Source organism: Peromyscus californicus, unplaced genomic scaffold, assembly GCF_007827085.1.
Source record: "Peromyscus californicus insignis strain IS unplaced genomic scaffold, ASM782708v3 Scaffold_5__1_contigs__length_169319896, whole genome shotgun sequence".
Lineage (NCBI taxonomy): Eukaryota > Metazoa > Chordata > Mammalia > Rodentia > Cricetidae > Peromyscus > Peromyscus californicus.
Window position 1 is genome coordinate 91557000 of NW_026294573.1, and position 14729 is coordinate 91571728.

Sequence of the window (14729 nt, forward strand, 5' to 3'; positions counted from 1 at the left end):
GATCACAATATAACCTATAAATGTTAGGCTTTCTATGTCTGTTATTTCTAAATATAAAGTCACAATGAACATGATTTTCAAATACTACCCTCCCATCCATTGTGATTTTGCTGTGCGAATTGTTGTAGATGTGTTTTGTGAACTGACGTATCAGTGGGATTCAGTCAAATTAACTAAAAAAAAAGTTGATTTTAATGATAATAACACTTAAAAATCCTTGCCCTTATTTTCTCAGGTTTAAATTATTCTCAAAAGTTGAGAGCTTACCCAGACTTTCCCTTGTATCATTTCTTCTTGTCTCTCACAGAGACATGAGGAAACTGAGTCTCAGAAAGATGAGTGACTCATCCAAGTTCACACAGAGGAATGATGAGGAGGGAAGGGATGAGAGTCTAGGTTTTTATTATCCAATACTTTGTTGTAATCTCTCCATCTCCTAAGAGAGATGGTGCCAAGACCCCAACCCCTCATTAGCATGTGCGAGTGGCGTGCAGCATAAACCATGCTAGGCAGTTGTGTGATGACACAATGGGCCAGAGTTAGTCGAATTTTCACCTTAGCAAAAGAAACATTGGAAGGTGCTCATAATTTTTTCTCTTTGAATATTTCTGTATTTTTCATTAAAGAAGAAAATGGAAGAAATACCAAGCTAGAAGGGGGCAAAGACTTTACCTAAGGGTGTGGAAAGAATGTGCCTCTGAGAAGAGCCATAGCTCCGTGAGTGAGAGCAATCTGAGTGATATAACACATACTGAAGTCCTAAGACTTCTTTCTAGAGATGAAAGTTATATTGGAAGCTCAGTATATGAAATCACATCAGGTTTCTCAAGTGCACGCTTTTCTTACCTCCCAGGTGGCAGGTAATGACATCTTACTCATTTATCAAGTCCCAGGCAAACATCACTCTGCTCAGAAAGGTCTCATTAGGACAAAGACAGGGTTCTTCGCTCCTCTACTGAGCCTTCTCCATATCCTGTATTCGTTTATAAGAGTGAGATATAATAGTAGTTTATAAATGAATTTCAACTCTTTCTCTTCTATTTAACTCAAGGGCTCCTTAAAAAGTTTAAAATACTGTCTCTCGTCTGTCTATCATCTGTGTGTGTGCACATGCATGTGCATGTGCTACAGCACACCTGTGGAGGTTAGAGGACCACCTGCAGGTGTTAGTTCTCTTTCTCTACCGTGTGGATCTCAGGGATCAAATCCAGGCCCATCAGGCTGGGTAGGTAAGCATCTTTACCTACTGAGCCATCTCTCAAGTGCTCTTTAAAGAGGAGATTGTATCTTAGCAATTTCCTAGACTCATCACCTGTAGACTCTCAAACATTTTTGCAAAAAGCAAACAGCAATGACAACGCCAACAATAATAAGCCAATCTCACAAGATGTAAATTAATGCACCTTCCATGTAGAAAAAAAACTCCTAATTGTTTACATGTTTGCATATTGTCTCTGGGTTGGATGCAGTTCTGAGTAGAAATGTTGGCATTCAAGGAGATTTCATTGTTTACAGTTATGCTGTAGTGAGCATGGCCAATTCCTGTAGAATTTGTTGATATCCAAGATTACTTGTTGCTTTTGGAATGTACACCATGTAATAGAAAAGGAGTTGCTACAGAAATGGGTGAAATGTGAATGTGCTGATAAAAATATTTAACCTCTGACAGTTCAAATAGATTTATTTTGTTCAATTAGTGACCATAGACAACACAAATAAATTGTACATTTTACTAGACATGATATGACTAAAACAAACATTCAGGTCATCCACAGTTATTGCCACCAGACCATCCATCCCCAAGTTACTATAATATTATATGTGAGTGTAAGTTTTTGCTTATCAAGAGCCACATATGTCTACATTAACTTAAACAAATAAGATTTAAATAAAAATGTGTCCTTTGGTTGCATTAGTCTTATTTTAGTGCTTAGTAATCATGTATGGCTGTTTCTAATCAGCTGATTTGGGTTTTTTCACTATATGGTTGGAAATCATGAATAAGCAAATCATAGCTCCCATAGTGTTGGCTGATTCAGGGCCTTGAATGTCAAGGGCATGTGGGCTAGAATAACTAACCTAGAGGTTTATGGTATTAGGTCCAGGGAGCTAGAGACATATGCTCCAAGCTCTATAGACTGGAGATCTATACCTCAAGGTTCTAAGGTCAGAGGCTTATTGCTCTGAGCCTTGACCATCAGTGGCCCTGCATTCGATGACCAGTGATCCCTGACTGTAGCAGTGGATAGCAATGGAAGTAGGAGGCAATGATCAGTGTTAAGACCTCAAACCATGAGAATTGGTGCCTCAACACCAAACAGCACCTAATGTAACAGCCATCAGGACTTGAGTATCAGACCCTCTACCTACAAAGCTCTGGTTCCTGGAATACTTCTAGCATGCAAGACCTGCAGTCTCTCAGCTTTAGCTTTTTAGAGCCTCTGCCTTCTACTCTCTAGTCTTTGCCTTCTCTGTCCTTCATGATTTCAGCTGACTCTGCCCATGGTGGCTCTTGAACTCTTTACCTATCCTTTGGCCACTATTGAGACTGTCAGTATTGATGTTGTTGGCAACTCCATTTCCACAGTCCAGGGCTGCTTCCCATGCAAATGATTCTGCTGCCTCTTTGTGCTGTGAGTTCAGCCTGTTCTATTCATGATGGGGATTCCAAGTACACAAAAAACAAAAGACTCGGGAGAAAGCCTTTTATTGGGGACTAGTGTTGCAATATCAGGGATGTCATACAGATTTCCCAGATAACCTACAAAGTGAGACAAACAGCCTGGTTAGCTTGGATATGTAGCCTGTGCGGGTATGTGGTGTGTGTGCATGTGTGCGTGTGTATTGTGAATATGGCATGTAAATGTGATGACTCTAGCTCGCACCAATCACAGCACAACATTTTGTTTTCTCAATACCAATGGCAGCTGAGAATCACAAGCATTTTACTAAGTCTCTAGGGGAAAGTAAATCTTCATTCAAACCCTCAAACCTGATTGAAGGACTGAAGACAGCTTCTGCAAGATTCTGAGCCAATAAAAAAGCTAGATACTCTGAAGTAGTGGTGGGTGATGTCATCCTGAAGGTTGCTGGCACTTTTGTTGCCTGGAGAGAAGGTTTTGTTACTGGTTCAGTCAGACACTGGAACAAGACCACTGGAAACAGACATCAGGTCTTCAACAGCTATCCTGATGATGTTCCTTGCAAATAGAGCATGGTTATCCCTGGGTAGCTCCTGGCTGCTAGACATAAGGGAATGGTCAGTTGAATGCTCCTAATGGCTTCCTTTACTCACAGAATACCACCAAATATGCTTGCAAAATCACATGAGTAAGTAAACAAGCAACCAAAATCCCAAGCCCTCAAAGTTAACAAAGACTGTCTATGAAAACTGTAATTCTCAATGTCATTACAATTTCTACACTATTTAATGGTGATCAACCTTCTCCCTAATACTCTGGGAAGAGTTGAGCACTCTGATCCATTTTAAGGCCATTGGCTACCATACTGGGCAGTACGGATGTAGTACTTCCTTCACTGGTGGAGGTTCTGGCTAGCCTGGTTCTACATGTTATCTGCTATCCCCAGGAGACACAAGACATCACAGGGTATCACATGGGCATCGGAGGGGGATTATATTTTTCTGCCAATATTTATCTTTTCTTTGAACTATTATCTTGGTATATCTGCATCAATATTTTCTGTTTAAGTTTCCAGATCTGACTTTTTTTTTTTTTTTTGGTTTTTTGAGACAAGGTTTCTCTGTAGTTTTGCGCCTTTCCTGGAACTCACTTTGTAGACCAGGTTGGCCTCGAACTCACAGAGATCCTCCTGCCTCTGCCTCCCGAGTGCTGGGATTAAAGGCGTGCTCTACCACCGCCTGGCTGCCAGATCTGACATTTTATCCCAATTGCTTTCTTCTACCTGGAAGTGCCTCAGACTCTGCTTTACCATGAGTAGAAGAATTTATGTACGCATGGGTTTGAAAAATCTAATAAAATCACTATACTGTTCCTGAAGCCTGGATCTATATAACGGGATGAAAACTATAATGGTGGTGTCTGGAAATGTTTGGCTCCCCAGGTAGTAAGGCTACACTGCTCAAAATCACCATAAAATAATTGCTGCTTGGGAAGTGATTTTGATCTGAGTTTACTAGCAGCCCCAACCTCCATTTCTTCAAGGAGAATAAAAACATCGCAAATAGTAAGCTGAGTGAAAAAGTTCACTATTACTTTGCTTTTATTTATTATCTTTATTTCAAAATGTATGACAAACACTTGTAATGCAAACAGGGTGGTGTTGACATTAGAATGGCTGCATTGTCCAGGGAAACACAATAGGGAGCTCAGAAATAAGTTCTACAAAAATACCATCCGGTTCGTTTTGTGTTGGCCACCCAATGCTGGGCATGAGGCCTGCCCCTCAGAGTGGTTGGTATACCCAGTGAGACTCCACTGAAAACATTTTTTTCCTTTGCATGTGGTTATCAGTTGGAGATTGCTTCTGGGTTAAGGATGGAGGTTTGTGTCCACTTCCTTGTTTAGCACTGGGACCCTATCTGGCTTAGACTAATGCAGGGAGAGTTCAATTTGAGATTCAATGTTGAGTGATTTCAGAGTTTTATGAAAACAATACTTTTAACCACTTTGGAGATTTCTTAACTACTTTCCAATTCTTTGTAAGCAAGCATGAGGATAAAATACAAATAAAGCTTTTTACAATCATCTCATTAGTTACTTTAATATTCATCTAATGATGCTAATTAAAGCACACATTAGAGGAAATATGTGGGTTCTGCTCTGGAAACATATTGAAGTATTTTGACATCATGTTTAAAATGATAGACATATTTAGGAAAAGTGGTTATAGCAGATCCCAAGAGAAGAAAGAGAGCTGGCAAAGTGCCGGTGAGGGGACAGAGTTCCTAAATGGAGAAGGGGTGAGTTCACAGTAAAACTGGGGCTCACATCTATAACTCTCAATGCCCTGGTTTAGGTCTTTGAAAAAGGGTAATTTTTTAATTTTAAATTATATGAATCTGTATATGTCTGGGTGTGGGTATATGCATGTGAATACAAGAAACTATGGAGGTCAGAAGAAGGTGTTGGATCCCATGGGTTTGGAGTTACAAGTGTTTGTGGGCTGCCTGACATGGGTGCTGGAAGCTGACCTTGGGTCCTCTGGAAGAGCAGTGTGTGCTCTTAAGAGCTGAGGCATCTTCCCCAGCATCTCCAGTTAGTATCCTTAAAATAATACTAGGCCACCATGCAATAATGAAACCTGCTTGAATTGTGCCACATATCAGAGTCAGATCTGAGCCTGGGCTCTGTCACACTTAGCTCCTGGAGCTAATGAGCATTTTTGGGTCTTGTTTATCTGACTAAATGGAGATGGTACAGACTTGGCCAGTTTAGAAGAAGGTTCTTGAGTTTCAAATCAGACAACACTCCAGAGGTGTTTTTAAAAATTCAAACTGCTCCACTTGGACTTGAGTTTTGTGCATGGCAATAGTTATGGGTCTATTTGCAATCTTCTACAAGTTAACATCCAGTTATGCCAGCACCATTTGTTGAAGACGCTTTCTGAGGGTGACATCACTCTGTATGCTGTGAATATAAATTGTAATATAAAAAAATAAGCCGCATAAAGATGGAAATCACAAACAGAGTCTGGATTATATTGTCTTTGGGATTTTTAAGTGCAGAGAGACATTTGATTGTAAAAGCTGCTGAGTTAAATCATATATATATATATATATATATATATATATATATATATATATATGGTATCTTGATTTCAAAATTAATGTCTAAGGGTATGTTACTTTGGAAAAGAGGTTCTGCAGAAAATGAGAACCTGTGAATTGCTTCCAGGCTAATATGGTTTGATCAAAGAAGACCCCCTGAGAGGCCCAGATGATCCAATATCCAAACAGCTTCCAGGCAAATGACTCAAAAAATACAACATCACAGACTAGTCCAGTCAGGACTTCACCATAATTCTTAATTTTCTCATGATCCTCATAAGAATACAGCATCCTTTATCAGCAGGAAGTAGCCTAGAAAACTATACCCACATTGCCAAAAAATGGATTATGGATGTTTTTCTTTGTTTAAGTTGTTGGTTACAAACTGTTATTGGTCATAGTCAATATCTTTCTAAAAGAAGAAAGGGGGATATGATATGAAAATATAAGATATAGACATGATAGGATAAAAGGGTAGATTGTTGAACCTACTTTTATAGAACAACTTGTTTAAAATGTTTTACATTGGTATAGATTTTAGTTTATTGATACAAAGTTAAAGTTAATTTTGTTATACTGTATATATATTTCTACTCTTGTTTAAGGTATTATGTTTGTGCAGCTCATTTAAATTGTAATAGATAATTAAGAAATACAGATTAATAATTAGTCTTCTATGATAGTTAAACTTATAGTCATGTTAAGTTTTCTAGGTATACATAGATATAACTCAGTTAGGTAGACAATCTTCAAACACTTCAAAGACCTACAGAATATGGCATTTAAACTGTTTTAAAAACTTAGACTTTTTGGACAGTGAGACACATCTGCTCCTGGCAGCACTGATTTATTTCAAAGAGAAAGATGAGCATCAAGGACACTCCATATGGAATTTATCTTCTTGTCAAAAATAGCCATTTGGGCAAGAAACTGTTCTTGCCTAGACTGTTTGAAAAAATGTAACAACTGATCATGCAGGACCCATAGGAAGGTGACCACTGAACTTTGCAAGGTGAGATGGACCTTCAGGTTCCTGCTTCACAGAAGAAACTGCCAGACATTTTAAGGGACACAGAGAGAAGCAGCTGAGAGAATCTAGGCCTGTAGGCTGAAGAATGAATGCCCCAGTGTTACAGAAGAACTTTGGGTAACTGTCCAGTAGCCAGCTGTCTCTGTCATTCTAGAATTTTGGAAGTTGCTTACAATGCTCTTCCTGTTTACTTAGGTAGTATTATATCCTTCTGAGGTCTTTGATGTAGTTGAAGGCTAGCTAGTTATAATTTTCCTTGGTTATGATAAAAGATAAATTAGATATAAAACTTTAGACTCACAAATATAGGATAGATAGAATATTTTCTTTAATTTTGACAAATACAAATAGACTAGGCATTGTAACTGTAGTTCTTGCTAGATAGCTGTTTTGTTATATGTAATTTTACAGTGCTGAAGTTAGAGCATTCCTTTTAAACAGAAAGAAAAAAGGAAATGATGGGTGATGTCATTCTGTATGCTGTGAATATGTGTTGCTCTGATTGGCTGATAAATAAAGCTGTGAGGCAGAATAAGGTTAGGCGAGACATTCCAACTAGAGAGAAAGGAAAGAGAACAGAGGCAGAGGAGACACTGCTAGCTACTGCCAGAAGAAGCAAGATATAAAGTACTGGTAAGCCACAGGCCACGTGGCAAAATACAGATTTATAGAAATGGGTTAAATTAAGATGTAAGAGCTAGCTAATGAGAAGCTTGAGCCATTAGGCCATACAGTTCATAATTAATATAAGTCTCTGTGTGTTTATTTGGGTCTGAGTGGCTGTGGGACCATGGGGCTGCAGGAGCCAGGTAGGACCAGGAAAACATTCAGCTACAGCTTTCTTTTTTCCATTGTAGAGTTTTGGCTTCTTTGTCAAAAATCAGGTGTTCATAGGTGTGGGGATTAATGCCATGATCTTCAATTCAATTCTTTTGGTCCACATGTCAGTTTTTATGCCAATACCAAGCTGTTTTAATTGCTATAGCTCTACAGTAGAGCTTGAGGTCAGGGATGGTGATGCCAGAGGTGGCTTTATTATACAGGATTCTTTTAGCTATCCTGGGTTTTTTGTTTTTTTTTTTTCATATGAAGTTGAGTATTGTTCTTTCCAGGTCTGTGAAGAATTGTGTTGGGATTTTGATGGGGATTGCATTGAATCTGTAGATGGCTTTTGGTAAGACAGCCATTTTTACTGTTAATCCTACCTATTCGTGAGCATGGGAGATCTTTCCATTTTCTGTTATCTTCTTCAATTTCTTTCTTCAGAGACTTAAAGTTCTTGTCATACAGGTCTTTCACTTGCTTAGTTAGCGTAACCCCAAGATATTTTATATTATTCATGGCTATTGTAAAGGGTGATGTTTCTCTGATTTCAAGGACACATGCTTAACTATGTTCATAACAGCATTGTTTATAGTAGCCAAAACCTGGAAACAACCTAGATGTCCTTCAACTGAAGAATGGATAAAGAAAATATGGCACATATACACAATGGAATAGTACTCAGCAATGAAAAACAATAACATCATAAATTTTGCAGGAAAATGGATGGAACTAGAAAATATCCTGAGTGAGGTAACCCAGACTCTGAAGGACAAACATGGTATGTTCTCACTCATAAGCAGATATTAGATGTAAAGCAAAGGATAACCAGACTACAACCCACAGCTCCAGAGAAGCTAGTGGACAAGGAGAATCCTAAGACGGATGTATGGATCACCTTGGGAAGGGGAAATGGATGAGATCTCGATGAGTAGACTAGGGGTAGGGGGGACAATGGAGTATAGGGGATGGGGGATTAAAAACATAAGAAATGAGGTGGTGGAGCTGGAATAGGGACACAGTGGAAGAACAATGAAAGAGATGCCATTATAGAGGGAGACATCATGGGGATAGGGAGAAACCAGGTACTAGGGGTGTTCCCAGGAATTCACAAAGATGACCCCACCTTAGATGAGTAGCAATAGTGGAGAGGGTGTCTGAACTAGCCTAACCCAGTAATCAGATTAGTGAATACCCTAACTGTCATTATAGAGCGTTCATCCAGTGACTGATGGAAGCAGATGCAGAGATCCACAGCCAAGCACCAGGTTGAGCTCCAGGAGTCCAGTCAAAGAAAGAGAAGAGGGATTCTATGAACAATAGCATCAAGATCATGATGGGAAAACATACAAAGACAACCAAATCAAACTAGTGAGAACTCATGAACTCTGGACCAATAGCTGTGGAGCCTCCATGGGACTGGACTAGGCCCTCTGCATAGGCGAGACAGTTACGTAGCTTGATCTACTTAAGGGCCCCCCAGCAGTGGGATCAGGACCCATCCCTAGGTCATGAGCAGGCTTTTTGGAACCCACTGCCTATGGTGGGACACCTTACACAGACCTGGTACATGGGGAGGTGCTTGGAGCTGCCTCAACTGAGTGTATCAGACTGTGTTGACTCTCCCCACAGGAGGCCTTGCCTTGGAGGAAGTGGAAATGGGAGGTGGGATGGGGGGAAACTGGGGGATTGGAGGAGGGAGGGAGGGGATCTGTGGTTGATATGTAAAATGAATAGAAAATTTCTTAATAATAAAAATATATATAGATGCAAACTGCTATTAACATTCAAGTTATTTTGATGTAAAAATGATAATTACCTCCAAGTCAAAGGGAAAATTCAACCTAATTGCAATTAAAATTCCAATTGAATTATTTTTGAAATGTGATGAGATACATTCTTGTTCATCTGGAAAAATAGTGTATTTGGAAAAGGTAAACAAGAAAATTATACCTGTATGAAGAAGGATGAAGTACATCATACCAGAAGGATAGGATGAGGCAGATGAATAGAATGCTAGATTTCAGCACATGATAAAAATAGTATTTCAAGTCAGAGGTGAGGATCAGGGATACTCAGTGAGTGGGTAAGCATTGCTTCCACAGATGGTAGCTAGGACTGTGCATCAGGCAGGGTTCTATGTATTGTATACTAATGAACAGTTTTGATTTTCAAAGGAATTCTGCAAATACACTCTTGTTATCAACATAACATGGATGAGGGACTAGAGACACAGGCTAAGCTATTGTCTAAGGTAACACAGCTAGTCACATGTAAAAATGGATTTGAATGCAAATTGTCTGGAGTCTTACTCACACAACTGATAGCATATTCTCTTTTACTTGATATTGATTTTTTGACATCTAATTCCTTTTGGAGGGGATCCTTAGAAGCAAAAGTGTATTTTTTTTTCTATCTTAGTTGTTTTGATTCTCTAAAATAATCTAATGCTTTGGCTTTGGAAGTAATTTTTACAGCAAAGTTCACATTTCTCCTCATTTGTATATATTGTTGTCTTAGGTATGCTTGGGTCATATTTCTATAGCCTTTCTATGATGTTGATTTATTTTCCTAAAACTTTGTCCTAACACCAGATGTAAACACTCCAGCTGAAATGTAAGATCACATTCCTGAGAGTCCCAAAGGAAAACACTTTTTAAAACATAATTTTTTATGTTTTTATTTATTTTTGAGAATTTCACACAATATATTTTGATCATATTCAGTCCCCTCTTACAACTCCTTACAGATCCCCACAACTAACTAACTTCATCTTCTTTCTTTCTCTCTCCAAACAAATACCTAAAACCAAAACCAAAACCAAAACCAAAAGCAACAGCACACACACATGCATACACACACACACACACACACACACACACACACACACACACACACACACACACACACAGATTCTGCTTTGTCTTAAGCATGGGGCCTGCTCCAGAGTGTCGTTGGTAAACCCAGTGTTGCTCCATTGAAGAAAAGTGATTTTTTTCCCTCTCCCAGATGCTATCAATTTCAACTAGCTTCTTAGTCAGGAGTGGGATTTTTTGCTCATTTCTCTGTCTCCATTGGGATTTTCTCTCCTTTGAACCTAGGCAGGTCTTGTGCGGCAGTCACTCTCTCTGGGAGTCTGTATGTGCATCAGCCTTCTTGTGTCTGGAAAATACTGTTCTCCTGAGCTCTGCACCACTTTTTGCTCTTACAATCTTTCTGTCTTCTCTCCCACATAGGTTCCTAAGCCCTGGGGAGAGAGTTGTGATAAAAAAAAAAATCCTATTTAGGCCAAGTGCTCCAAAGTCTTTCATTCTCTGTACATTTTCCAGTTGTGGGTCTCTATCACATTTTGTTTGGATTTAAGGCTTGTGCCATGAGATGGAACCCATACTTGACACAGTTAATTTGGTCAAGAGCCATAGACTAGGGAGGTCATGGGCCCTATGTGGAAAACCTACTACTATTGTTCTGCTAAATGAATATAGCAATAAAATGCCTCCTAATGTCTATACCCATAGATCAGTGCACAGTTCAACCCTCAACAGAGAAAACCCTTTTTAAAGAAATAAGGCTTGGGAAATGGCTCTGTGGGAAAAGTGCTTGCCATTCAAGGTTGAGGATTGTAAGAGCTAGAATCCCCAGAAACCGAAATAAAAGACGGAGTGTGGGGTAGACTGCCTATAATCTCAGTGTGGAGGGCAAAGAGAGTCATTCCCACAAGCTGGCTAGCTAGAGTAGCCAGAACCAGTGAACTCCAGTTTCTGCCAGAGCTCCCACCTCAGTGTGTGAAGTGTGCAGTCCCAGAAGAAGACACTTGATGTCAACTCTGCTATTCACACACACACACACACACACACACACACACACACACACACACACACACACAGGCACATGCATGGTGTGTGTGTGTGTGTGTGTGTGTGTGTGTGACACGGATTGGTGCTGGTCCTGTACTCAGGTACACATGGGAGACAGATGCTGTCGCTTGACTCAGGAAGAAGGTGGGTGACGACAGTGACACACATTTTGGTCACTTTCAAATGCTCACCAGAGTGAACCCCTATTCAGTGAGGCTGAGCTAGGGTGGCTTAATTTACTGTTATTTAAATTAATTTACAGGACTGACAAGTATCTCAAGGATTCCAAAAGTAAAAGACTCCCATTAAGAGTAAAGCTCATGAGGCAAACACAAGAAAGGGAAGGTAATAACTCCCCCACCCTGCTCTGAACACTCCTGAAAACAGCCCAGCTAATGCTTTCCTTTTTCCTGGCAGGAATGCCCCATCAGCCACATTATGAGGTAACAGAGCATTTCAAAACGGATGTTTGGAAATGTTACCCAGTGTTTCCATTGCTATGTGATACATTGCTGAAAGTGATATAAATGTTACACCTATAAACATAATCTCTCATATCAACACACTTGAAAACACAGATAGAGAATTTTTAAAGCATTGAAAAGCTTTCATGAATTCTAAGCCCATTTGTTGAAGCAAAAATCTACACATGTTCGTGCCTTTTCAAGTACAGTTGATGGATATCGTGGAAGGTGGGAATTTACTACCAAATTTCAACAAAACATTTACATAATCGGGATGGAGTAAGGACATTGGTGCTACCATTATGAAAGGCAGAGTATGGCCCACCTCTTTCCCTTGGGTTTATCTATCTTATATGACTGTGGGAGGCAGAATGTTCAGATACTACAGCCATGAAAGCCAAAAATCACAGCTATGGACTGCCAGGTGTGGGCACAGGATTTTGCAACAGCAAATCAATCATTCTTCTCAACTAGCAGTTATTTCAGTGAGGAAGAGAGACATGTTCTTCTCATTGATATATGCCATCAACTTTTTTTTTTGGTTTTTCAAGGCAGGGTTTCTCTGTGTAGCTTTTTGCCTTTCCTGGAACTCACTCTGTAGTCCAGGCTGGCCTCGAACTCACAGAGATCCACCTACCTCTGCCTCCCGAGTGCTGGGACATATGATGGTACACTTATTAAACTATACTTAGGTTTATTCCCTGTACAATCTTCTAATGATTAGTATGCATTGTAGCAGATGTTACTCCATTGTTTCCTAGAAGTTTTAATGCGGGGGGGAAATCTGTGGCCAGCCTACATTTTATCTCTCTTGTGTCTTTGAAGGAGATTTTCACCTTAACTTTTACCAATCTGTTATTCTTCTTCCAGTTTCTGGGTGCCCACTCCAGCAGGTGACATCATCAACCTAGAAAGATGAAAGGTGGTCTCCAGCTCACTCTAAGGTCCATGGGCTGGATGTCACAGTGGCTTTTTCCTTTCAGCTCCACAGAGGATCCAGCAGCCTCCTCACTTGGTGATATGGATGTTCAAAGAAGTAACTAACTCACAAGGCCTAGGCCCCAAACACTGTTTCTTTCTTTGTTTTTATGTGTTTTTTGCTTGTTTTGTTTTGTTGTTTGGTTTGGTTTTTCAAGACATGGTTTCTCTGTATATCCCTAGCTGTCCCAGAACTCACTCTGTAGACTAAGCTGGCCTTGAACTTATAGAGATCCATTTGTTTCTGTCTCCCAAGTGCTGGGATTAAAGGTGTGAGCCACCACTGCCCAGCTTGTTACCTTCTTTCTTGTGCTCCATTCTATTGGTCCAAACAGTCCCAAGGCTGAGCAAAGTCAATCTATGTAGCTAGAGTTTTCCTGCCTGGCCCACAGTCAGGACAAATCTCTGACACCTGCCAGTCCCACAGCCATTCAGACCTGACCAAGTAAACACAGAGACTTATATTGGTTACAAACTGTATGGCCGTGGCAGGCTTCTTGCTAACTGTTCTTACAGCTTAAATTAATCCATTTCTATTAATCTATACCTTGCCACGTGGCTTGTGGCTTACTGGTACTTTACATCTTCCTTATCCTGATGGCGGCTGGCAGTGTCTCCCTCACCCAGCTTCCTGTTCTCTCAATTCTCCTCTCTGTTAGTCCCGCCTATACTTCCTCCCTGGCCACTGACCAATCAGTGATTTATTCATTTACCAATCGCAACACATTTGACATACAGACCATCCCACAGCAAATCTACCTCTGGGCAAAAGATAGAACAAAGTCATTTTGCAAAGATAGGGACAGATTGGAAGAGGAGAATCTGCAGCCATTACACAGTCCACCAGGCTGACAAGCCCCAGCATTCAACTTAACAATTAGAAGTTAACTTCTTCCTTCTATCTGACAGTTCAGCGTTTCAGGTTTGTTCTACCCCTGATGATTACAATTTTTTACTAAGTGTGTGTGTGTGTGTGTGTGTGTGTGTGTGTGTGCATACAAATGTTGTGGAATATTTGTACACTGTGTGAAGGTGTTTTGCTGTGATTGGTGTAATAAAAAGCTGAACAGCTAATAGTTAGGCAGAAGGTATAGGTGGTATTTCCAGGAAGAGAAAGGAAGAGGAGGAGGAATCTAGGTGTGCAGAGGAAACCAGGAGAAACAAAAGAGGAAACAAGAGGTGCAAGATGGAAAAGATAGAATGTACATTAATATAAATGGGTTAATTTAAGTTATAAGAGCTAATTAGGAACAAACCTAAGCTATAGGCTGAGCTTTCATAATTAATAAGAAGTCTCTGTGTCATTATTTTGGAGCTGGCTGATGGGGTAGAAAAAGACTCGCTACATATGGCACTCAATGTGAGGCTCGAATATCCAAACATAGGGTCTGAGAAAGTTAAGAAAAGTTCTGCACAAGGAGCCAGATGAGGATTCCTTGTCCTGCAGTCTCTCAGGCAGGCCAGTGCTCAATGTACAGAGACACAACTCCCAGCAGGCTTGAGCCAGCCAGCGCCATGCACTAAGGCTGACCTGACAGTTTAAGATTTGTCTCATGCAGGCAGAGAATGCTGCAGGCACTTAGTAAAGCCAGGTCCAGATACAGTATGTATAAAAATGTGCTTATTTGCTGAAGGAAAGAAAGAAAATGGGTATAGACAGTCATAGAAAAAATAATGAAGTAATATAAACAATAAGACATGTAAAGATGGGAAATACACAGGTTGTCTGGATCCTGTAAGATGTTTTGTTGACTTTGAATTTTTAAATGCTAATGTACAGAAATCAATAGCTGCTGAGAGACATTGGATTATGGAAATAGCTAAATTAA